A 23,973-nucleotide genomic window follows, 5' to 3' on the forward strand; every position below is an offset into this window, starting at 1 on the left:
ACAGGTGTTAGGCTTTATCATATTTTATTGCATAAACTTGGAAAACTAACAACCATTTTGAGCATCAATCTCCTATTTGGAAAATGGTGACTAACCCTGTCTGCCTTAAGAAGCTATTATGAAGACTAGAAAAGATGGTATATTTGAAAGTGTTTTGAAAACTCAAAAAACACTAAAGACATTTAATGTAATAATACTATGGCACCAAATTTCTTAAATATAACATTTTAACTTTAGGAATCTAAAACAATTTTTTTATTTATCTTAATTCTATTTTGAATTATATTCTCAAGATAATATGATTATTTCTTTTGTTTCTATTACACATATAAATATTTACTATTGAGACTAGTTCATTCAAAATATTTACTATTCTTGCAATGAATTGCTTTTGGCAGAATAATTTCTTTCTTAAAATCTTGATGAATAGTATTTGGTTGCACTTATAATAGCTCAGTTAATTAAAAACACACACACAAAAAATGCGAGACCTGCAATATGTACATCTACACTAAGCCACCATATAATGATGAGACATTCATGAACAGCAGTGACACATTTATTCACACTAAGAAAGGACAGGACAGGACAGGACAGGACAGGACAGGATAGGATAGGATAGGACAGGACATGATGCTAGTTAAATACATGGAAGAATATGTAGGATTCCCTAAGTTTTAATGCAAAGAACATGGACTTACATATGTAAATTTATCCTTTTAAGCCTATAATTATTAAGTTCCTGGGAACTTTGGTTAAGATTTTTTTTGCTTTTTTTTTCACAATATATAATATGATTTTTATTAAGGTGTATTTAAAAAATACTTACATTGCTGAAGTTTTCTTCTTCCTTAATAAAACAATAATAAGCAAAATATTTTAAACAAGGCTGGGCATGGTGGCTCAGCACTTTGGGAGGCTGAGGTGTGTGGCTCACTAAGGACAGGAGTTTGAGACCAGCCTGGCCAACATGTTGAAACCCCATCTCTACTAAAAATGCAAAAATTAGCCAGGCATGGTGGCATATGCCTGTGTTCCCAGCTACCTGGGAGGCTGAGGCAGGAGAATCGCTTGAACCCAGGAGGTGGAGGTTGCAGTGAGCGAGATGGCGTCACTGCACTCCAGCCTGGGCGACAGAATGAGACCCTGTCTCAAAAAAAAAAAAAAAAAAAAATTTAAACAAGGACACTATAGTTGCTTTGCAATGTTTAAAATAATTGCCCACCTTTGCAAAAGAAAGTATATTTTCCATGTCTTTGTGAGCTAATTTTATGTTATACATGTCAGCAGAAAGAAAGAAAGCTTGTAGGCACCTTTTATTTCTTTGAAGAGCCACAGTTTATCACTCTTTCTTTGACATGTAGTCATTATGCTGTTTATGAAAGTCAACTGCAGCTCCATAGGAGGTGGCTAAGAGATTTCATAGTAAGGTATAAAAGCTTCTTCCTTAGGAAATTACCTCAAAAGCATGCAATTTACTAACCCCTAGAGACATTTCATTCTGTAAATGGCTTCAAGAGAGCTCTCCTTATGTTAATTACAGCTGAAACTGGACTTAAGCATATCTGGAAAAATACTGTAAAATTACTTCAAAACTTTCCTTTTTACAAAGGCATATGTATTTGATCAATTTATAACACATTTACAATTTACAGTGTAATAAGATTATTGCACAGCATTACAGTATAATAATAAGTATAATCAAATTCCATATCAAAACCTGTGAATCTACATCATGTTACAGATACAATGGCAACTGAGAGTAATGAGCCAGTAACTGTAAAAGAAATGTTAATATTTTTTTCTCTAGTTTGCATATGCCTTTGCAAGACCCATTCATTAATTTCATGTATGGGTTTATTTTGCTAAACAAAATAAACAGTCGATGGTTAAAATATTTTTGGCTTTCACTCTCCAAACTTTGTCAACAGAGACTTCGACCTATTGTCAATCTATTGAAACTGATACTTTTTTCCAATCCCTTATGCTAAGAAGTGATTACAAATACCACGGCCAGACCACAAGGAAGCTAGTCACTAAAGTGTTTACAAAGGAGACATCTATCCAAGTTGACAGACAGCTCAATCTTCATCTTTGAACCAGTGCCTGTGGGTTCACAGCTTAAAAAGATGTGAAATATATTCTTTTTGTCCTCCTTGTCCTTACTTTAGCATGCAAGAAGACAAATATATAACCCTAAAGAAAGAGCTCATTCCAAAGAATGTTCAATTCTAGGTGACAACTGGATTTGGGGTATAAGGCTTTCCCACCAGAACTAGGCATTTTGCTGTGTCGTTAATCTTTCATTCCAAGACAACCTTTCTTCCGTTGTTGTTTTTTTCCTTGCAGATGTTGAAAGTGCTTTCAGGTCAGATGCAAATACAGATGCATTACCACTGACAGGCTTGTCAGTCTTCTCCTGTTTAAAATGCTTTTTGGCACTTAGGGTTTTGAGACTCGTAATCACGCCTTTTCACCTTAAATTATAAAGCCCTTTTATGGCTGTTACTGGACTTTCTAGGGAGGCCTGATGCAGTGAAGCCTGAAGTTCCTGCTTAAGGTTTTGAGCATAGAGGGTTTCTAACAAAAGGTACTAAAATCTACTGCAAAACAGATGATTTTTCATTCAGGAACATGTATTCGTGAAGACCACACTGACTGAAGTGACCTTAGTGTTTCTAAGTCAGGTTGTGCTGATCTGTCTCTCCTAGCAGCTTCTGGAGATCTAAAACAGTCGTCTAGCACGATAAATCTCTGCACTCTGCATTGTTGAGGCAGACACTGTCACGGTGGAAGTAAATGAGCATGATTTATATTTACAATTCAGAAACTTTTCTTTTAAATGGAAGCAAAGCTGGGACTATGTCTATTATGCCTAAAGACTGCAGCAATATTGCAAGTAACTACAAGGCACTTATTTACATAAGTTTTTCTTTGTTATTTCCTTCTTTCTAACCTTGCTAATATTTATTTTGACTACTTGGCAAAGTGCCTCTGACTTCATCCAGGATGAGAACAAGGCTGAATGAACGACACCACCCAGGCAGTTCGTAAAACAAAACTGCTGAGAGTTTGTTTCTTCTTTCTTTTAGTATTTCCTGTTTGCATATTATGAAAATTATAAATCATTTTCATAATTTGAGCAATGAACTGTTAGTTCCCAAGGACACTTGTTAGGTGTTCACGAGATCAACTGCATTTATAAACATTTTATTGTATTTTTTAAGTAGCCTAGTATTTGGGATTAGATTTGACAATCTGGCTGGGAATCAGTAACCTGAAGCTCACCTGGACCAAGTGACTTTGTCAAAAAGAAGCAAAGTACAATTGTGTACAGTAATTTCCTCCAGGTGGTTATAGAAGCCAAATCTGATTCTTGTCAAATGATTAGTGTTAAGGTGTTTATTTACAATAAGAAAGAATTCACACTTTTATTAGTACAAATCAGTGGTTCTCCAATTGTGGTCTCAGGAGCAGCTTTACATGGGAACTTGTTAAAAATGCAAATTCTCAAGCACCACCACACCTACTGAATTAGAAACTCTGGGAGTGGGGGCCCAGTGAAATGTGTTTTAATAAGCCCTTTGGGTGACCCTGATGTTTCAAGTTTATGAGTAATTTAAAGCAACGCGATCATAAATCTGAATAAAATCTACACAATTACTTTATAATTTTCACTTGGGTATATGGAGATATGAAGTCAAATTTTAAAAGCAAAATGTAAAGCTTCACTCTGATTTAAGCAAAAATCTTAATGGCATTGCAGCACCATCAAATCCCTTTCTTTTCACTTGTTTTGAGTTCATTTGAGGGAAAAAAGGTGACTCTAACTTGCTGAAAACAGTGTAAGTTATGTATATACTAAACGTTTGAATTCTGATTTTGATTTATTTTTCTTTCCGTAGAGCTGCCTAGTCTGTATGATTGTTGTTTGTCATTGTCAACTGCCTGCCAAATTATACAATTGAAAAATGAAAAGGAGAATTCACCTACGTAGACAGACATCTGCTAGAAATCAGTACTTTTAAATTTCACTCACTTTCTAGAATATTTCTAGAATTTTCTATGTGAAAAAGCAAAGGAATCTAAAAGGACATGCATGGTTCTTTCTTGGGTGGGAATTTTTTTTTCATTGATGCAAAAATAGGTGTTCATATTTTCACAGTACATGTGATCTTTCAATTCATATAACTTGTGCAGATCAAATCAGTGTATTTGGGATATCCAACACCTTAAATATTTGTCTTTTTTATGCTAGAAACACTTGAATTATTCTCTTCTAGGTAATTTTAAATGTTTAATAGATTATTGTCTATATCAATAAACTATAGTCAACCTACTGATCTATTGAACACTAGGTCTTAATTTTTCTATCAAACTGCATATTTGTACCCGTTAATCAACTTCTCTTCATCTCCCACTCCCCACTAATCTTCCTGGCCTGTAGTAACCACCAATCTACCATCTATCTTTATAAGATCCACTTTTTTAGCTCTCACATATGAGTGAGAACGTGTGATATTTGTATTTCTGTGCTCGGCTTATTTTACTTAACTTAATGACCTCCAGTTCTATCCATGTTGCTGCAAATGATAGAATTTCATTCATTTTTATGTCTGAATAATAGTCCATTGTGTATCTATACTGCAATTTCTTTATCCATTCATCCACTGATGGGTACTTAGGTAGGTTCCATATTTTGGCTATTGTAAATAATGATGCAATTAACATGGGAGTGCAGCTGCCTCTTTGATATATTGATTTCCTTTCTTTTGGGTATATACCCAATAGTAGAATTGCTGGATCATATGGTAGTTCTATTTTTAGTATTTTTAGGAACCTCAAAACTGTTCTTCATTGTGGTTGTACTAATTTACGTTCCCACCAATATGAGGGTTCCTCTTTCTCCAAATTCTCACCAGAATTTGTTATCACCCGTCTTTGTGATGAAGGCCATTTTAACTGGGGTGAGATGATATCTTATTGTGGTTTTAATTTGCATCTCTCTGAAGATTAGTGATTTTGAATTTTTTTTTCATATAGCTGTTAGCCATTGGTATGTCTTCTTTTGAGAAATACCTATTCACGTATTTTTCTTACTTAAATTGGATTATTGTTTTTTGCTATTGAGTTGTTTGAGTTCCTCCTATAGTGTAGTTATTAATCCCTTGTCAGATGGAAAGATTGCCAATGTTTTGTCCCATTCTGTAGGTTGTCTCTTCACTTTGTTGACTGTTTCCTTTGCTCTGCAGAAGCATTTCAGCTTGATGTAATCTCAATTGTCTATTTTTACTTTGGTTGCCTGTGCTTTTGAGATCTCACACACAAAAATATCTTTGCCCAGATCAATGTCCTGGAGTGTTTCCCCAGTTTTTCTTCCAGCAGCTTCATAGTTTCAGGTCTTAGATTTAAGTCTAGCTTCATTCACCTGCATATACTTATCCAATATTAACAGCACCATTTATTAGAGAGACTATTGTTCCCCCATTTATTCTTGGTGCCTTTGTCAAAGGTGAATTGGGTTTAAATGTATGGATTTATATCTGGGTTCTCTATTCTGTCCCATTGTGTTTTTATGCCAGTACCACACTGATTTGATTGCTATAGCTTTGTAGTAAACTTTGAAGTCAGGTAGTGTCTTCAAATGCCTCCAGCTTTGCTCTTTTTGCTCAGGATTGCTTTGGCTGTTTGGAGTCTTTTGTAGTTCCATACAAATTTTAGTATTGTTTTTCTATTTCTGTAAAGAGTGTCATTGGTATTTTGATGGGGCATTTGCATTGAATCTGTAAATAGATTTGGGTAGTGTGGTCATTTTAACAATGTTAATTCTTCCAATCCATGAACATGAAATGTCTTTCTATTTTTGTGTCCCTCTCAATTTCTTTCATCTGTGTTTCATAGTTTTCTTTCACTTCTTTGGTTAAATTGATATCTAGGTATTTTATATTCTTTGGAGCTTTGATGAATGGGATTCTTTTCTTTCTTTCTTTTTCAGATCAATTGCTGTTAGCATATAGAAATGCCACTGACTTTTTAGGCTGATATGTATCCTGCAACTTTACTGAATTCATTTGTCAGTTCTATGAGGTTTTGGTGGAATTTTTAGGTTTCTCTGAATATAAGAATATATCATCAGCAAACAAGGATAATTTGAGCTCTTCCTTTCCAATTTGAATGCTCATTATTTCTTTCTCTTGCCCAATTGCTCTGTCCAGGACTTACAGTATTAGGTTGAATAAAAGTAATGAAAGTGGGCATCCCTGTCTTGTTTCAGATCCTAGAGGAAAGACCTTCAATTTCTCCCCACTCAGTATGATATTTGCTGTAGGTTTGTCATATATGGCCTTTATTATTTTGAGTTATGTTCCTTCTATACCCAGTTTGATGAGGACTTTTATCATAAAGGGGTGTTGAATTTTATTGAATACTTTTTTGGCATCTATTGAAACATCATACGGTTTTTACTTTTGGTTTTGTTAATGTTATGTATAACATTTATTGATTAGTATATGTTGAATCATCCTTGCACCCCTGGGATGAATCCCACTTGATCATAGTAAATGATCTTTATAATGCCTTATTACATTCAGGTTGCTAGTATTTTGTTGAAGATTGTTGTACCTATGTTCATTGGTGATACTGTCCTGTAGTGTTCTTTTTTTTTTTTTTTTGGTCCTGTTGTGTTCTTGTCTGGTTTGGTATTGGGGTAATTCTGGCCTTGCAAAATGAGTTTGGTAGTATTCCCTACTCTTCAATTTTTTTTGAAGAGTTAGAGTATAATTGGTATTACTTCTTCTTTAAATGTTTGGTAGAATTTAGCAGTGAAGGCCTAAGGTCCTGAGTTTTTCTTTGATGGGAATCTTATTTTAAATTACAGCTTAATCTTGTTGCTCATTATTGGATTGTTGAGACTTTTTTATTCCTTCATGGTTCAATCTTAGTAGGTCGTATGTGTTCAGGAATTTCTCAATTTGTTGGCATATAGTTGTTCCTAAGAGTCTCTAATGATTCTTTGTATTTCTGTGGTCTCAGTTCTTATACCTCCTTTTCTATTTGATTTTATTTATTTGTATCATCTCTCTCTTTTTCTTAGTTAGACTAACTAAAGGCTTATCATCTTTTTTTATCTTTCATAAAAACACAACCTTTTGGCTGGGCATGGTGGCTCAAGCCTATAATCCCAGCACTTTGGGAGGCCAAGGTAGGTGGTCAGGAGTTCGAGACCAGCCTGGCCAGCATGGTAAAACCCTGGCTCTACTAAAAATACAAAAAATTAGCCGGGCATGGTGGCACGCGCCTGTAATCCCAGCTACTCAGGAGGCTGAGGCAGGAGAATTGCTTGAACCCGGCAGGCAGAGGTTGCAGTGAGGCTGGAGTGCAGTGGTGTGATCTCGGCTCACTGCAAGCTTGCCTCCCAGGTTCACGCCATTCTCCTGCCTCAGCATCCCGAGTAGCTGGGACTACAGGTGCCCACTACCACACCCGGCTAATTTTTTGCATTTTTAGTGGAAACAGGTTTCACCGTGTTAGCCAGGATGGTCTCAATCTCCTGACCTCGTGATCTGCCCGCCTCGGCCTCCCAAAGTGCTAGGATTACAGGCGTGAGTCACCGCACCCGGCTCACTCTATGGCTTTTAATTGAAGAATTGAGTCCATTTATATTCAGTGTTATTCTTGATAAGTAAGACTTACTACCGTCATTTAGTTGCTTATTTTCTGGTTGTTTTATAACTTGTCTCTTCCTTCTTTCCGTCTTTCTTTGTGGTTAAGTGATTTTCTCTGGTACTATGTTTTAATTCATTGCTTTTATTTTTAGCAAATCTATTGTAGGTTCTTGCATTGCGGGTACCACTAGGCTTACAAAAAATACCTTGTAGGTATAGTAAGTTGTTTTAAGGAGGTGACAATTTATCTTTTTTTTTTTTTTTCTGAGATGAAGTTTCGCTCTTGTTGCCTATGCTGGAGTGCAGTGGCACAATCTCAGCTCACTGCAGGCTCCGCCTCCCAGGTTCAAGTGATTCTTCTGCCTCAGCCTCCTGAAGAGCTGGGATTACAGGCACCCGCCACCATGCCCAGCTAATTTTTGTATTTTTAGTGGAGACAGGATTTCACCATGTTGGCCAAGCTAGTCTCCAACTCCTGACCTCGTGATCTGCCCACCTCAGCCGCCTAAAGTGCTGGAATTACAGGTGTGAGCCACTGCGCATGGCAACAATTTATCTTAGATCACAAAGAAAAGAATAGATAAAAAGAAAAAAAAAAAGGTAAAAGTTCTACACTTCAACTCCATCTCCCCTAAATTTTGACTTTTACTTGTCTCAGTCTACCTTTTTTATATTACCTACCTCTTGACAGACTACTGTAGCTATTATTATTTGGTAGATTTGTCTTTTGGGCTTCATACTAGAATTAAGAGTGGATCGTACACTGCAATTCAGTATTCTGTGTTTGTCTGTGTCCTTCTGTCAGTGGGTTTTATACCTTCAAATGCTTTTTTCTCATGTTAATGGTCTTTCTTTCTTCTTTCTTTCCTCCCTCCCTTCCTTCCTTCCTTCCTTCCTTCCTTCCTTCCTTCCTTCCTCTTTCTTTCTTTCTTTCTTTCTTTCTTTCTTTCTTTCTTTCTTTCTTTCTTTTTTTTCTGCAGGAAAAACTCCCTTTAAGCATTTCTTATAAGATGAGTCTGAAGGTGGTGAATTTTCTGCACTTTTGTTTGTCTGGGAAATACCTTATCTCGCCTTCATATTGGAAGAATGACTGCTGCATGCAGTATTTTTGATGGAAGGTTTTTCTTTCAGCACTTGGAAAATGTCATTCTACTCCCTCCTGGCATGTACAGTTTCCATTGAGAAGTCTGTTGCCAGATGAATTGTACCTCTTTTGCTATTTGTGTATTTTCCCTTACTGCTTTTAGGATCCTCTCTCTATCTTTGACCTTTGAGAGTTTGATTATTGCATACTTTGGAGTAGTCTTATTTGGGTCAAATCTGTTTAGTGTTCTCTGACTTTCCTGAACCTGGATATTTATATCTTTCTCACATTTTAGAACATTTTCTGTTATTTCTTTGAATAAGTTTTCTACCCCTTGTTCTTGCTCATCTCCCACTTGAATACTAATAATTCTTAAATTTGCTCTTTTGAGGTAATTGTCTGTATCTTGCAGGTGGTCTTTTTTCTTTATCATTCTCTTTTCTCCCCTGTGTATTCTCAAATATACAGGGCCTTTCTTTGGGCTCACTGAGTCTTTCCTCTGCTTGATCCATTCTGCTATTGAGGGCCTCTAATGAATTTTTAATTCAGCAAATATATTTCCGAGTTCCAAGATTTCCGTTTGATTTTTTTGTCAGTTATTTCAATCTCATTGTTAAATTTCTCTGATAAATTTATGTTTTTATTTATAATTTTCTTTCTCATTGGAGGGCATGGAAAGAAAGCAAACAGAGGTGGGGGTATGGTTACACTATTTAAGGAAGAGCTGAATACAAAGACAATGAGTCTTTCATAGTCTCAACAACTCCACAATGAATGTGGATTATCTCATTTATAATTCACATTGGATCAAAAAAATTGGTTCCCCTCTGTATATATCAATTTAATTCAAACCTTATTATCTTCAAAATACAAAGATGAATACTGCAAGATAAACTCTTACTGCAATAGGTATTTTCTAAGTAGAAGACCAAACATCAAAGGGAATCCCTCTTTCCAATGTCTTTTGATATGACAAGATTTTGCCAGAGTTGAACTCTAAAACTTAAGTAAGCATTCTCATGGCCAAGTAAGAAACTAGTTGTTTTGGGTATTACCTTACAATTCACGTATGTATTACATATTAAATTAAACTCAGCATGAAATATGATTGTATAATTATGCTGTTAATGATGATAGCAGTGATGATGCTGGTAGAAAAAACCTGTCTTTAGCCCAAGAAAAGTAAGGGAGAAAAATGTAACAAGCAGAAATCAGACAGAGAGTTGGGCATTTTTTGACTAGGAAAGAGAATTTTAAGCATAGAAATATACAAAGAAAAGTAGTCCCTTATTTTCCCTATGTGGAAATAGTATGAAACATTTATTAGATCTACTGGACAAGAACAGAACTAAGTACTGCAACTGTACCGCAGCATTACAAAAAATTCATCCCTTCACCACAGTGTAAGATTTAAGGGCAGCCTGCCCAAGGATGCATGTTATATAAAACACAACAAGATTGCTACTGCCCTGCCAAGTACTTCCAGTCCCTACCCAGGTCCTACTGAAATACTGGTGTTCCCAATTAGTTTTATTAAAATAATTCTTTAAAGAAAAGATAAAGCATTTAAAAAGACAAGTCAAAATGCTTCAGGAATGACATATCCAGCACAAACTTTATCCTCAAATGAGTTATGTTTGCTTCACACTAATAAACTTTTATTTCACTCAAATTAGAGCAATAATCTTCCATACATAAATGTTTTCCCTGCCCAATAATTCAAAACAAATCCAAAATCATTAGTAAAAAAATATAAGAATTAACAGACCCTTTAAATTTGTTTTAAATATTTTTAAGGTTTAAAAATTGTTTAAAGTTTGTAATTCCTAGTAGGAAAACATTATCTGAATGAATACCCTAATGGCAAACCACTGTAAAATGCCTCAGCTGCATTTAGGGGAGAGGGGTAGGGATTATCTTCAAAGCACCCCAGCTCTCTTGATGAGAAGGTCAGAGGTACACTGCTTTGTATTATTGTGACATCCATAAGGTGATCTAGGTTGTTTTTCCTTCAGCAAGGGCTTTATTCATCAGAAGGGCATTACAATTGACCTCCAAATTTGGCTGACAATTTACTGATAAGATTCATAACCTTTGGGTTGCTCTGGTATTGTGACATACTTGCTGGGTTCTGAGCCACATCCTGGAAGGCCACCATAACCTCTGGACCCTGCATGGCTGCAAGAACCTCTGAATCACTAAGAATTTCATTGAGTCCAGGCATTCTGGCCATTCCAGACATTCCTCAGGGAAAATTAGCAGGCATTCCCCCAGGAAAGCCACCTGGAAAAGAGCTATACTGAGCTCCTTAGTGTCATCAGGCTTCTTCCTCCCTCTGGGCTCTCTCATGCTCTTCTTGAGCCTTCTTAACTCTTTCTATTCTTGCTTTGATCTCTCACCCTTCACGTTTTCACTCATACTTTCTCTGATGTTCTGCAATTTTCTGTGCCCTAGGTTGAACTTCTTTAAGCATTGCACTAGCATCTTCATCATAATCCAATTTACAGGCAAAGGCAAGATCATGTGCTGCTTCTTCCCAGTGGCCTAGAAGTATGTGTGCTTTCCCTCACCACTTGTAAGGCTGAGCTGAATCAGGATTTATTTCAATGGCTCTGTCACAGTCTCAGATAGCAGCATTTGGCTCCTGTAATTTGACAAAGACACTTGCCCTCTTGGCATACAAAATGGCCAAGCAAGGATTCAGCCTGATGGCATCTGTGAATAAGTCAATGGCTTTCTGCAGTTCACCATCATTTAGGGCTTCAATAGCAGCCACTTTCTTATCATTTGCCTGATCCATCATCTCCTCTGTTATCTCTGCATTTTAATCTCCCATTTCTTGAGGGGCATCAGTGTCTGGTTCAATCATACCTTCATTATCAATAACTAGATCACTTTCCTCACTTGATGGCGTTAGATATGAGTTCTAAATTTCTCTTCAAAGAATCAGTATGTCAGTATGTTCAATTCTTTGCCTTCTACTTTTAAACTTAACTTCCTCATAAAGCAACCTTTTTCAATCACCTGCTCCACTCTGACTCATTCCGATTACCTGCTCCACCCTGACTCATTCTGATCACCTGCCCCACCATGACTCATTCCAATTACCTGCTCCACCCTGACTCATTCCAATTACCTGCCTGCCTTGGCTCATTCTGATCACCTGCCCCACCCTGACTCATTATGATCACCTTCCCCAACCTGACTCATTCTGATCACTTGCCCCATCCTGACTCATTCCAATTACCTGCTCCACCCTGACACATTCCGGTTACCTGCTCCTGCCTGACTTCTCCTCCACTCTGACTTATTCCATAACCATTTTTCCCGCCAAACCACTCACCCCATCACTCTCTTTAAATTAGCCAATCGGAATTAGTTTAGCCTGTGCAGTCTAACCCTAGCCAATAGAGGAACGACACAGCAGCAGGGGCCACGTGCATCAGGAATAAGAACCCCTTTCCCACCCAGGTGTGTTCTCTCTATTGTTCCATCTGCAACTGAGCACCTTTTCTGCAGAAAGTAAAGATAGCCTTGCTAAGAGATCATTTGTCTCCAAGCTGACTTTTCTTCGCAGCACCGATTATCTATTTCTAACAATTTTGGGGTCTCATCCAGGATTACAGTCTCCTCTAGGGTGGGTCTCCAGTCCTCTCTTGTGAGAAGGCATGCCCCACTACCTCGTTTTTGGCAGCCTCAGGTGTGAGGAACCGAGATCCACCCAGTGTGATGAATAAACTGGGACTCTCAGCAACGTGGAAAGAAACTGGCTAGCAACGTAGGGTAAAGGATCCTCACATACTGCGGTGATGACTCTGCACAGACCAAGGAAGAAGAAACCATGGGAGCTGGTAAAGTATTTCCTTGGTGGTCAAATTCTGGAGGGCTAAATGTGTGTGTGCGTGAATGATCACAAACAACCCTTCTTATGGTATTGTTCATGTGGATGGTGACAAGTCCTACTGCTGGAGTGAGTGGGTCCTCTCCACGGTTCTGTGGCTACCTCATACAGCTTAGGGCAGATCCTGCTGTGGGATTTATACCGGCATACCAATGCTAAGAGGGGTCTAATTCTTCCTTGGGGGAGCAGCCAGAGAGGACAACATGAGTGGGAAGTGTGCAAAGGACCGTCAGATGGGGAAAGGGAGGAAACAGGTCAACCTTCCAGGGCAGCAAGGCAAGACATCCCTGGTTTGAGGGGTTGAGACTTCCAGGACAGGCAAGGCAAGGCACCCCTGGTTTGAGTGGTTGAGCCTTCCACAAATTTCAGGGGGTTGAACCTTACACAAACCTCTGGTAGTTAGAAAAATATTCAGAACTCCCCTTTCCTTTCTTCTTGTGGGGAAGAAAGAGTAGCTCCACTCCTGCTGGTCCCTCCCCTAGGGGAAGGGGAAGGAGAGGGGGAAACAGCAGCATAAGCAGCTGGCAGAGGCAGGGAAAGACCAGCAGAGAGGAAAGAGAAACTTGGAGAGGAAGTCAGAGAGAAAGAGACAGAGAGTCAAAGAGAGAGAGAGAGAGAGATAGAAGTAGTAAAGAGAAAACAGTGTACCCTATTCCTTTAAGTGCCAGGATAAATAAAAAACCTATAATTGATAATTGAAGGTCTTCTCCTTGACCCTATAACATTCCAATACCACCTTGTTGTCAGTGTAAACAAGGGTGTAGCCTGAAAGCACTGAGGCCACTGACAACCCGTAGCCTTTCCTAATCAAAAATCCTTAACCCTGTAACCTGTGGATAGCCCAAATGCATTTAATCTGTAGTGGCGACTGCTTTGTTAACAGAAGAAAGTAGAAAAATAACTTTTAGAGGAAACTTCATTGTGAGCACACCTCATCAGGTTGGAACTATCCTAAGTCAAAAAAAAAAAAAAAAAGCAAAAATGTAGCATACTGACTCAAGAACCTTAAAGTATGAGGCTATTCTGTTAGAAAAAGATGATTTAACATTAAACACTGAAAATTCCCTTAACCCAGCAGGCTTCCTAACAGGGGATCTAAATCTTAATTGATTACCATACAAAGGTCCAACCAGACCTAGGAGGAACTCCCTTCAGGACAGGACAATAGATGGTTCCTCCCGGGTGATTGAGGGAAAAAGACACAATGGGTATTCAGTGAGTGATAAGGAAACTCTTGTAGAAGCAGAGTTAGGAAAATTGCCTAATAGTTGGTCTGCTCAAACGTGTGAGCTGTTTGCATTCAGCCAAGCCTTAAAATACTTACAGAATCAGGAAGGAGCCATCTATACCAATTCTAAGTTAATATGGACTGAACGAAGTCTTACTAATAGCAAAGAATAATTGAAATCCCAAACTTACAAAGTTTTCAACAAAAGTAAAATTTGCTAAAAGTTAACAGTGTAACATGTATTATCCTAACTTCTAATTTTGTGGCCTAAGGCAGCCTAGTCCACAGACATGAAGGAAGTTCACTTTGGAAAAGAATGGTTATCTTTGAAAACAAAAAATGGGGGAGAATTTATGTAAAAAGAATATTATATGGTAAATTCTTGTCCTAAAACAAATTAATTGGTTGTTTAAAGAAAGGGATGTTTGCAACAAGTCAGAAAGTTGAGGCACATTGAAGAATTGTCTGTGAAAGTCGTGAAAAAAAGTTATAAAAGGGAAATGTTGTATAATTTAAAAGTAATTAGGCCTCCTGAATGTAAAACTATTGAAGAAACAGTTTATGTGCAAGGTGTGTAAGGAAAGTAAAATGTATTTTTGGTAAAAGGATTACAAGGAGGCATAAGAATATGGATTTTTACCTACATTAAAAGGTTAAAAAAATATTTTATTGGCTGGGCGCGGTGGCTCACACCTGTAATCCCAGCACTTTGGGAGGCTGAGGTGGGCAGATCACAAGGTCAGTAGATTGAGACCATCCTGGCTAACATGGTGCAACCCCATCTCTACTAAAAATACAAAAAATTAGCTGGGTGTGGTGGCGGGCACCTATAGTCCCAGCTACTCGGGAGGCTGAGGCAGGAGAATGGCGTGAACCTGGGAGGTCGACGTTGCAGTGAGCCGAGATAGCGCCACTGCACTCCGGCCTGGGCAAAAGAGCGAGACTCCATCTCAAAAAAAAAAAAAAATTTGTTTTAAAGGTTTAAGCAAGTTTTGAAATGTTAATTGTAAAGGAAATTCTGTGTGTAAACATATTGGCTAAAGTTAAAGGGGTATCATCCAGTTTTTCTGTGAACGGGACATTAAAATAAAAGCACAACAGATTTTTCTTAAAGCACTAACCTGCTCTTTAACAAAAATTATAAATGGTTAAAAAGAGTCTATAAAAATCTTACCTTATGGTCAGACATTAAAATTGGATAAATATGTCTATAAGGTTTTATTAAAATTAAGTTTAACATTAATAACACTAATATAAAGGTGAAATTTAGTTCATCTGGTATAAAATCATACAGGAAGCATTGTTAAATATAAAATGGTGTTTGGCTTTCTTTGGTCTAAAAACTAATAAAAATAAGTGCTAAAGAAAATTTCTCAGGCTGGGCGCAGTGTCTCATGCCTGTAATCCCAGCACTTTGGGAGGCCGAGGCAGGCAGATCACGAGGTCAGGAGATCAAGATCATCCTGGCTAACATGGTGAAACCCCGTCTCTACTAAAAATACAAAAAATTAGCCGGGCGTGGTGGCGGGCGCCTGTAGTCCCAGCTACTCGGGAGGCTGAGGCAGGAGAATGGCATGAACCTGGGAGGCAGAGCTTGCAGTGAGCCGAAATCGTGCCACTGCACTCCAGACTCCAGCCTGCGTGACAGAGCAAGACTCCTTCTGAAAAAAAAAGAAAAAAAAGAAAATTTCTCAGCGAGAAGGCACCAAGGACTATAAAGTCCACTGCTGATGTCCCCACATTTAAAACAAAAGATCAATTTCTTAGAAATTATTTACTTGGGTTAACCTCCACTTTCTCCTCCCTTAAAACAAGAGGTCTTTCAGCAGAGGCGCCGCCTTTGGAGTTTCCAGTACATCAGCATTGGCCTGGGGATCACGTTCTCATCAAAGGGTGGAAAGAAGGGAAACTTGAGCCAGCCTGGGAAGGACCCTGCATTGTGCTGCTAACCACCGAGACTGCTGTTTGTACAGCAGAAAAGGATGGACACATCACACCCGAGTCAAGCAAGTGCCATTATCATCAGAATCATGGGTCATTGTTCCTGGACAATCCTCTACCAAATTAAAGCTAAAAAAAGCTTAGTTCATCTATCTTTTCCTTTCCTTTCCTTACCCAGTGCTTATATCCATTACTATTCCTACCACTAGCAACTCTTACCCCACTTTAGAGCACTTCTATGGTTTAGGAGCAGAAGTCACTGGAAAGGATCCTATAGGCTTCTTCAAGGTATGCTTTGTTCTCCCTCCTCCACCTCCTATGGCTGCCCCTTTCCCAAACCTATGAAATCAAACTATGACTCGCTTCATGCCAAGTGACAAAAGCAAGATCTCAGTAGTAGAAATAGGAGACCTAAGGCAAACCATATCCATTGAAACAGGGTATAAAGATGTAAATGCCTGGTTAAAATGGATTAAATGTTCCGTCCACATGTTAAACAAAGGCAATTGTTATGCTTGTGTGCACTGCAGGCCAGAGGCCCAGATTGTCCCCTTTCTACTAGGGCGGTCCTCCAGTCGACCGGGCGTGGGCTGCATGGCAGCTCTCTTACAGGATTCTACAGCCTGCAGTAACAAGTTGTGCCAAGTTCTCTCTCTGCTATATCCCAAATTTCAACACCCTGCAGGTCAGCCCCCGAGGGCCATCCAGCTTCCATCTCCCAACACAAAGTTCACTAAGTGTCTCAGACTGAGAGACAGGACTAGCTGGATTTCCTAGGCTGACTAAGAATCCCTAAGCCTAGCTGAGAAGGTGACCACATCCACTTTTAAACACGGGGCTTGCAACTGAGCTTACACCTGACCAATCAGAGAGCTCACTAAAATGCTGATTAGGCAAAAACAGGAGGTAAAGAAACAGCCAATCATCTATTGCCTGAGAGCACAGCAGGAAGAACAAGGATCAGGCCATAAACCCAGGCATTCTAGCAGGCAACGGCAATCCCCTTTGGGTCCCCTCCTTGTATGGGAGCTCTGTTTTCACTCTATTAAATCTTGCAACTGCACTCTTCTGGTCCTTGTTTGTTATGGCTCTAGCTGAGCTTTCACTCACTGTCCACCACTGCTGTTTTGCCAGTGTTGCAGACCCGCTGCTGACTTCCATCCCTCCGGATCCAGCAGGGTGTCTGCTGTGCTCCTGATCCAGCAAGGCGCCCATTGCCACTCCCAATCGGGCTAAAGGCTTGCTATTTTTCCTGCATGGCTAAGTGCCTGGGTTTGTCCTAATCAAGCTGAACACCAGTCACTGGGTTCCACGGTTCTCTTCTGTGACCCACGGCTTCTAATAGAGCTATAACACTCACTGCATGGCCCAAGATTCCATTCCTTGGAATCCGCGAGGCCAAGAACCCCAGGTCAGAGAACACGAGGCTTGCCACCATCTTGGAAGTGGCCCACCACCATTTTGGAAGTGGCCCACCACCATCTTGGGAGCTCTGGGAGCAAGGACCCCTGGTAACATCACGACAGGGAGGAAACTTAGTGTTCCTTGGAGACCTGAAGGGATGCAGTAAGCTTAAAAATTTTCAAAAGCTTACCAATCAGTCAGCCCTTATTCATCCCTGAGCGGATGTGTAGTAGTATTATGGTGGACCTTTACTGAACACTCTGCTGAGTAACTCAAGTGGGACTTATTCTTTAGTCCAATTGGCTATCCCTTTCACCCTGGCATTTCATCAACCAGAGAAAGGAAAAATAAGACATCGTAAAGCAAAAGAAGCCTCTTATGGGTCATTCTACTATCACGTCTATTTAGACACAATTAGAGTCCCATGGGGAATACCAGATCAATTTAAAGTCCGAAATCATATAGCTGCAGGATTTGAGTCAATATTTTAGTGGGTGACAATTAAGAAAATGTAAATTGGATAAACTACATCTATTACAACCAACAGCGATCTATTAATTACACTGGAGATGCTGTTAAAGGAATAGCTGAATAATTAGGGGCTACTAGCCAGATGGCTTGGGAAAAATAAGATAGCCTTAGACATGATATTAGCAGAAAAAGGAGGAGTTTGTGTCATAATTAAAACTCAATGTTGCACCTTCATCCCAAACAACACTGCCCCTGATGAAAGTATAACAAAGACATTGCAAGGTCTGACTGTTCTATCCAATAAGTTAGCCAACAACTCAGGGGTAAATGACCATTTTACAGGATGGCTAGAAAAGTGGTTCGTTAAATGGAAAAGAATAATAGCCTCAATTTTTACTTCCCTCGCAGCCGTAATGGGTTTACTTATTCTTGTAGGGTGCTGTGTCATACCATGCATCCATGGTTTGGTACAGAGGCTCATAAAAATGGCTCTTACTAGAACCTCCTTTAACTATCCTACACCTTATCCAGAGAAGCTGCTTCTTTTGGAAAATCAAGCAGAACAACTAAGCCAAGACATGTTAAAGAAGTTTGAAGAGAAAGAGCTGTAAGGTAAATGCAAGAGGAGGGAATGTTAGATATGAGTTATAAATTTCTCTTCAAAGAATCAATATGTCAGTATGTTCAATTATTTGCCTTCTACTTTTAAACTTAACTTCCTCATAAAGCAACCTTTTTTGATCGTCTGCTCCACTCTGACTCATTCCGATTACCTGCTCCACCCTGACTCATTCCAATTACCTGCTCTGCCCTGACTCATCCTCCACTCTGACTCATTCCATAACCATTTTTCCCGCCAAACCACTCATCCCGTCACTCTCTTTAAATTAGCCAGTTGGAATTAGTTTAGCCTGTGCAGTCTAACCCTAGCCAATAGGAGAATGACACAGCAGCAGGGGCCATGTGCATCAGGAATAAGAACCCCTTCCCCTCCCTTGTCCAGGTGTGCTCTCACCATTGTTCCATCTACAACTGAGCACACTTTCTGCAGAAAGTAAAGATGGCCTTGTTGTGAGATCATTTGTCTCCATGCTGACTTTTCTTCATGGCACTGATTATCTATTTCTAACAATGGTTCATCTGCCTTTAAGTCTTCCTCTACCTTCTCACTATCAGTTTTTTTTTTCCCCTTGGTATTTTCTTCTCATTTAGCTTTCTGAGTAGCAGGTGGTACTTCACCCCCCATGATCTCCACCCACTCCCTCAGGAAGTGCATTTCCTTGGTGTGCAGAATGGTCAGATCTGGCTTACACATTTTCACAAAGGCCCAAAGCTCGTTCACTTTGCGGGGGTCCATGGTTGGGAGGTGATGGGCAAAGCTGAGGGGCTGCAGCTCAGTTCCAGGCCCAGGCACGGCTTGACATGACCACACAGAAGACTCTGATAAATTTATGAATTGCTTTTCTGTGTTATCTTGGAGATTACACAGAATAAAACTGGTATTTTGAATTCTTGGTGAGAGAGCTCACATACTGCCATCTTGTTAGGGTCAGTCACTGGTTCCTTGTTTTGTCCATTTAGAGAGGGCATTTTTCCCTTGTGGATATATGTCTAATGTCTTTGCATTAAAGGATTATTTATTCCAGTCTTTTCTGTTTGGCTTGTTTTGGTTTTTATTGGATATATTTGCTTAGAGATTCTTTTTTTTTTTTTTTTTTTGAAATGGAGTCTCACTCTTTTTGCCCAGGCTGGAGTGCAGTGGTGTGATGTAGGGTCACTGCAACCTCTGCCTCCCGAGTTCAAGCGATTCTCCTGCCTCAGCCTCCGGAGTAGCTGGGATTACAGGTGCTCCCCCACCACACCTGGCTAATTTTTTTGTATTTTTAGTAGAGACAGGGTTTCACCATGTTTAGCTAGGCTGGTCTTGAACTCCTGACCTCAGGTGATCCACCCGCCTCAGCCTCCCAAAGTGCTGGGATTACAGGTGTGAGCCACCATGCCCGGCCCTGCTTACAGATTCTTTATTGCTAGATCACTACCTCCTTTTTCGGCTGTAGGTTTTACCTTAAGCCCGGGTTTATAATGGCTCTATAAACAATCAGAGCGTTGCTCTTCCCCAGTGAGGATTGTTGCAAATGGGGTATTTTGGTAGTGTGGGAAGGCTGGCTAGGGATTCCTGCACAGGGGCCCTGTGGCATGAATCCTCTACAGCATGATGCTGCAGGACAGCCACTCCCATTTGGTGTCTCCTTTGGCTGTGTTCCAGAGCATAGTTTCCAAGACTGGTGACAGTAGTCCCACCTCCCTCCTTGGTCTTTGCTTGATCTCAGGGATATTTCTCCCTTCATTTGGTTTCCTATGGAGTAAGGTGAGGACAGGTCGCCTGCCAGGGAAACCAAACTGGAGGGCAAGTTTTCTGTCCACCTCAATCTCAGTTTTTCCAGTGTAGAAATCATGAGCTGAGAGGAAATTTTGTGTGCATTTGATGCTGGGCAGAGTGTTGGGAGGGACATCACTGGTGTAGAAATCTGATTCTCTTACCATCTACTCAGAGTTTTGTTTGTTTTTTTATACTTCTCTGTGACCACAGGAAGTATTTCATTCTCATGTTTGAGTTCTGGGATATGCTAGTGATAATCCCAGCACTATATTTTTAGTTTTGGTTTTCTGCTGGGGACAGTGAAGCCAGCTTGCTTCTGTGCCTCCATTTTGGAACCAGAAGTCCACATGCATGATTCTTTAGTAATACGCATTCTTTGAAAGAGACTGGTTAGTGTTTTATAGATGAAAGACAATATTGGGGTTATTGTTTATAGATAATGCTATAATTTAGAATTTGGAGAAGAAGAAAAGGGAAACTAACAAAGCAAAGAAAAATTTTCAATGTAAAATTCCATAAGCTTAAGGGAAAAGTAGAGAATTTCACTAGGAATTGAGAAAGGATTATAGCAGAACTTTCCATTTCCTATGGGAAACAATAAACGCCATCCTTTCATATGTAAAGCTAGGTTAGCTATGTGCTCTTCACATTCAGTAGGTGGCCAGCAAATCATTTCTTTCAGGCTTGAGGCCACAATGCATTCCTTCTAAGTTTGGTAGAAAAATCATAAACTGGGTATTAGAAAATTGACTTCTATTTTCTGCTGTCTGTCTCTGGCTTAGAAACTTCATGAAAATAATACAATAATCCCTACTCATGAATTTTAATTTGTTCTTTTCTCTGCCAAATGAAGGGATGTATGAGAGAGAGACCCACTAGTGTCATCCAGCTGAACCATTCTCTGATTTTCCTTTTCCCATTGCCTGGCTTTTAAATTAAAAACTATAGATGACTTCCTAGCTTAAATAAACTAAAGTAAGTTTAACTTATTATTGTTTTGTAAAAAGAAGATGACTTTGGCTATTTAACAAGAAACGTGTTTTCTGAGTATTGCTTCCAGCACTGGTGATGGATTTATATTGAGCCATGCACTGTTCCTTGTGACTGGCTAGGGTTAAATGTTGAACTTGCACTTATGAATCAAGGGAAATCCTCCACTTAAAGTTCACATTTATGACTTTGACCTCATTAACACTGAACTTTAACCTCTAACCAGCTGAGATAATCAGCCACAAATACTCATCAGTCTAGGATAAAAGAAAGTTCCTTGGTTGTTCAGCCCAGTTGCATTTACCAGATGCATGTATTTGGATAAGCCACTTAAACTCTCAGTTTCCTCAAGTATAAAATGGCTGCTATGATTTCACTTTATAAAATACTTGCAAGTTGCTTTGTTATAACATATTTAAACCATGTAGATGAGATTCCAGTTTTTAGCAAGAGCTCAGTATTTGGTAGTTGAAGGGTAGTAGACGTTGAATTGAAAAATTGGGATTGCTATTTAATGTACATAAAACTTAAAATAACAACACAGATTATATTAACATCCAAATGTGGATACAGATATTCCATGTTGGCCACTGGGAGAAATGAACCTAAAGGCAGACTGATGCTACCCTTTTCTCTCCTTGCCTCATAAGTAAGCAAATGCAAACCAGTCAGAGTCAAACAATATGAGAGTAACATGGCCAGGATTCCCAAAATTGTTATTTTAATCCCCCTATGATAGTTCCCAAGTATTAATCTCAATCTGTGAATGTAAAAATAAACTATAATGAAAGGGTCTATATGATAAGAAATTAATTTTTAAACCTGCTTTAATTTGAGAGAGGACTTCTTAGCTATGTACCTCTACTTTTCTCCATCTCTTCTTTAGGATACCCATCAAAACAATGGTGTATAAGGAGGATATTAACACAAGAGTATAGTTCGTCCACAAGTAAAAGAAAAAGCAGGATAGACAGTAGGCTCTCCAGGTATATTTAAAGTGTACGCTGGTAGAAGAACTCCTTTGCATGCATGTTGTTTGTTAATTTATAATAAGCATTATCTTCCCGTATTTGCACAAAAATGGAAACTTCTACTTGCACTGTTGACAGAAACTATGGATATATGCCATCTTCCATCATTCTGTTTTCTTACATGGTAGCTGCTATCATCCACCAACTCTAATTTACCAACTACTGTTGGAGGTGAGATGCTTTCTTTTTAAACTTGCAGGTCCTTGAAAGCAAACGTGTTCACTTTTTTGGTCCTCAGGTAGATCCAGGTCTTTCAGAACCTAAGAGTAAGCATGATCTCCACAATGTAACCTTTGGTCAAAACAATGCATGGAGGTGATAAGGTGAGATATTGTGTTCCAAGTATACTAAAGCAATCAAAAACTATTTTAGTTCTTGATCTTGGAAAAATTTCTTCTTCAGCTCAGCACACCAGTGTAAAATCATCTATATCATTCAATTTTTATAAAGCTTAATGTTATAACTATGGATGACATTGTTAAATTGCATATTACAAAAAAGTTTTTGGCTACTCAAGGTTCTGGGGCTTAGAGGCCATTGGTTGAAGCAGTTATGACTCACCCCTCTTCCCTTATAACATATCCATTTGCATTTGGATCCTGTATATTGCCATAGAAGCTTGTTGAATGAAACAAGAAAGGTCCAAGGATATAAACCATGTCTTGTGGCTAGGCTTTTCTGATTGATGTCAGTTTTGCAGGAATGGGGTCTATGATATTAAGCATAACCTAGGAGTAAGAGGGTCTGGTCTGGTGCTGATGTGGGAGTGAAGGGTAGCAAAAGAGCTGAACTGGCAGAAGGCGGAGTGCCAGGCTACTTCTGGAATCTGCTCGGATTAGGTCACACTTTGGTGTTGTATATGTACAATATATGGGTGTGTATATGGGAAAATTTTTGCATGTACTTACTTTGAAAGAAGTGGAGTATTAAAGATCTGAGACAGGACTCTTTCCCGTAGGTCATCCACCCTCTTATATTCATCTTCACCATCACTACTATCCTGGGGCACACTGTCATCATCTTTGGTTTATTTGTTATACTGCAGTAACCTCCAAATTGGTCTTCCACTTTCCACTTTTGCCCTGCTATTGTCCATTCCTCATTCAGTTACTAGAATCAGATCACTTTTTTCTGTCTGAACTTCTTCAATAGTTTTGCTTTTTATATGTAATTAAATTCAAACGTCTTTCTGTGGCCTACAGGCCCTACATGGTTTGATCTCTGCCTATTTCGTGACCTTATCTTCTACTCTCTTCTTTGCCTATTGTGCTCCAGACATGCTGGCTTCCTCTCAGCTCCTTGCACAGGCCATGCTTATTCCTGATCCAGGGCTGGGCTCACTGGCCCCTTTGCTTTCAATGGTCTTTCCACAGGTTTTCACAGGGCTGAGTCTGGCTGAGCTCAAGGGTTACCTTATCATCATTTCCCTGACATCTCCAAAATAGCCTCTCTCCACTTCCAGTTACTTCATTTGCAGCTATCAGAATCTGAAGTTTTCTTATTTATTTGTTTACACATTGACTCTTTTCTCACTAGTATAAGCTCCACGAAGGCTGCGGCTCTAACACTCTTGTTTGTCACTTGATTCATGGTATCTAAACAATGCTAGGCACATAATTGTACTCAACAAACATTTATTAAAGTCAAATTATCAGAAATAATATTTCCTATTATTGAGAGACTATTAGGGACCAGGTAGAGTTCCAGATGCATAATATACACAGACTTAGTGAATTTTCTTCCAAACCCTGCAGCATAAACATTACTGTCTCTAAGTAGAAGTTGAGATTCAGAAAGGTAAGTGAGTTACTCTGGTCACAGAGTTGGAAGTGGCAGAGCTGGGTTTTGATTCTCTAAGTAACTCCAAAGATCATGCTTT

General features: G+C 39.2%; 1 protein-coding gene and 1 pseudogene across 3 annotated transcripts in view; one reads left to right on the plus strand and one right to left on the minus strand.

Annotated features, from left to right (window-relative positions):
* The window catches only part of TMEM167A (transmembrane protein 167A), a 172,798-nt gene that overhangs the window by 92,799 nt on the left and 56,026 nt on the right, over positions 1 to 23,973 (plus strand). The window lies entirely within an intron of this gene.
* Positions 10,731 to 19,050, minus strand: LOC740074 (hsc70-interacting protein-like; annotated as a pseudogene).

Source organism: Pan troglodytes, chromosome 4 (genome assembly GCF_028858775.2).
Source record: "Pan troglodytes isolate AG18354 chromosome 4, NHGRI_mPanTro3-v2.0_pri, whole genome shotgun sequence".
In the NCBI taxonomy this organism is placed as follows: Eukaryota; Metazoa; Chordata; class Mammalia; order Primates; family Hominidae; genus Pan; species Pan troglodytes.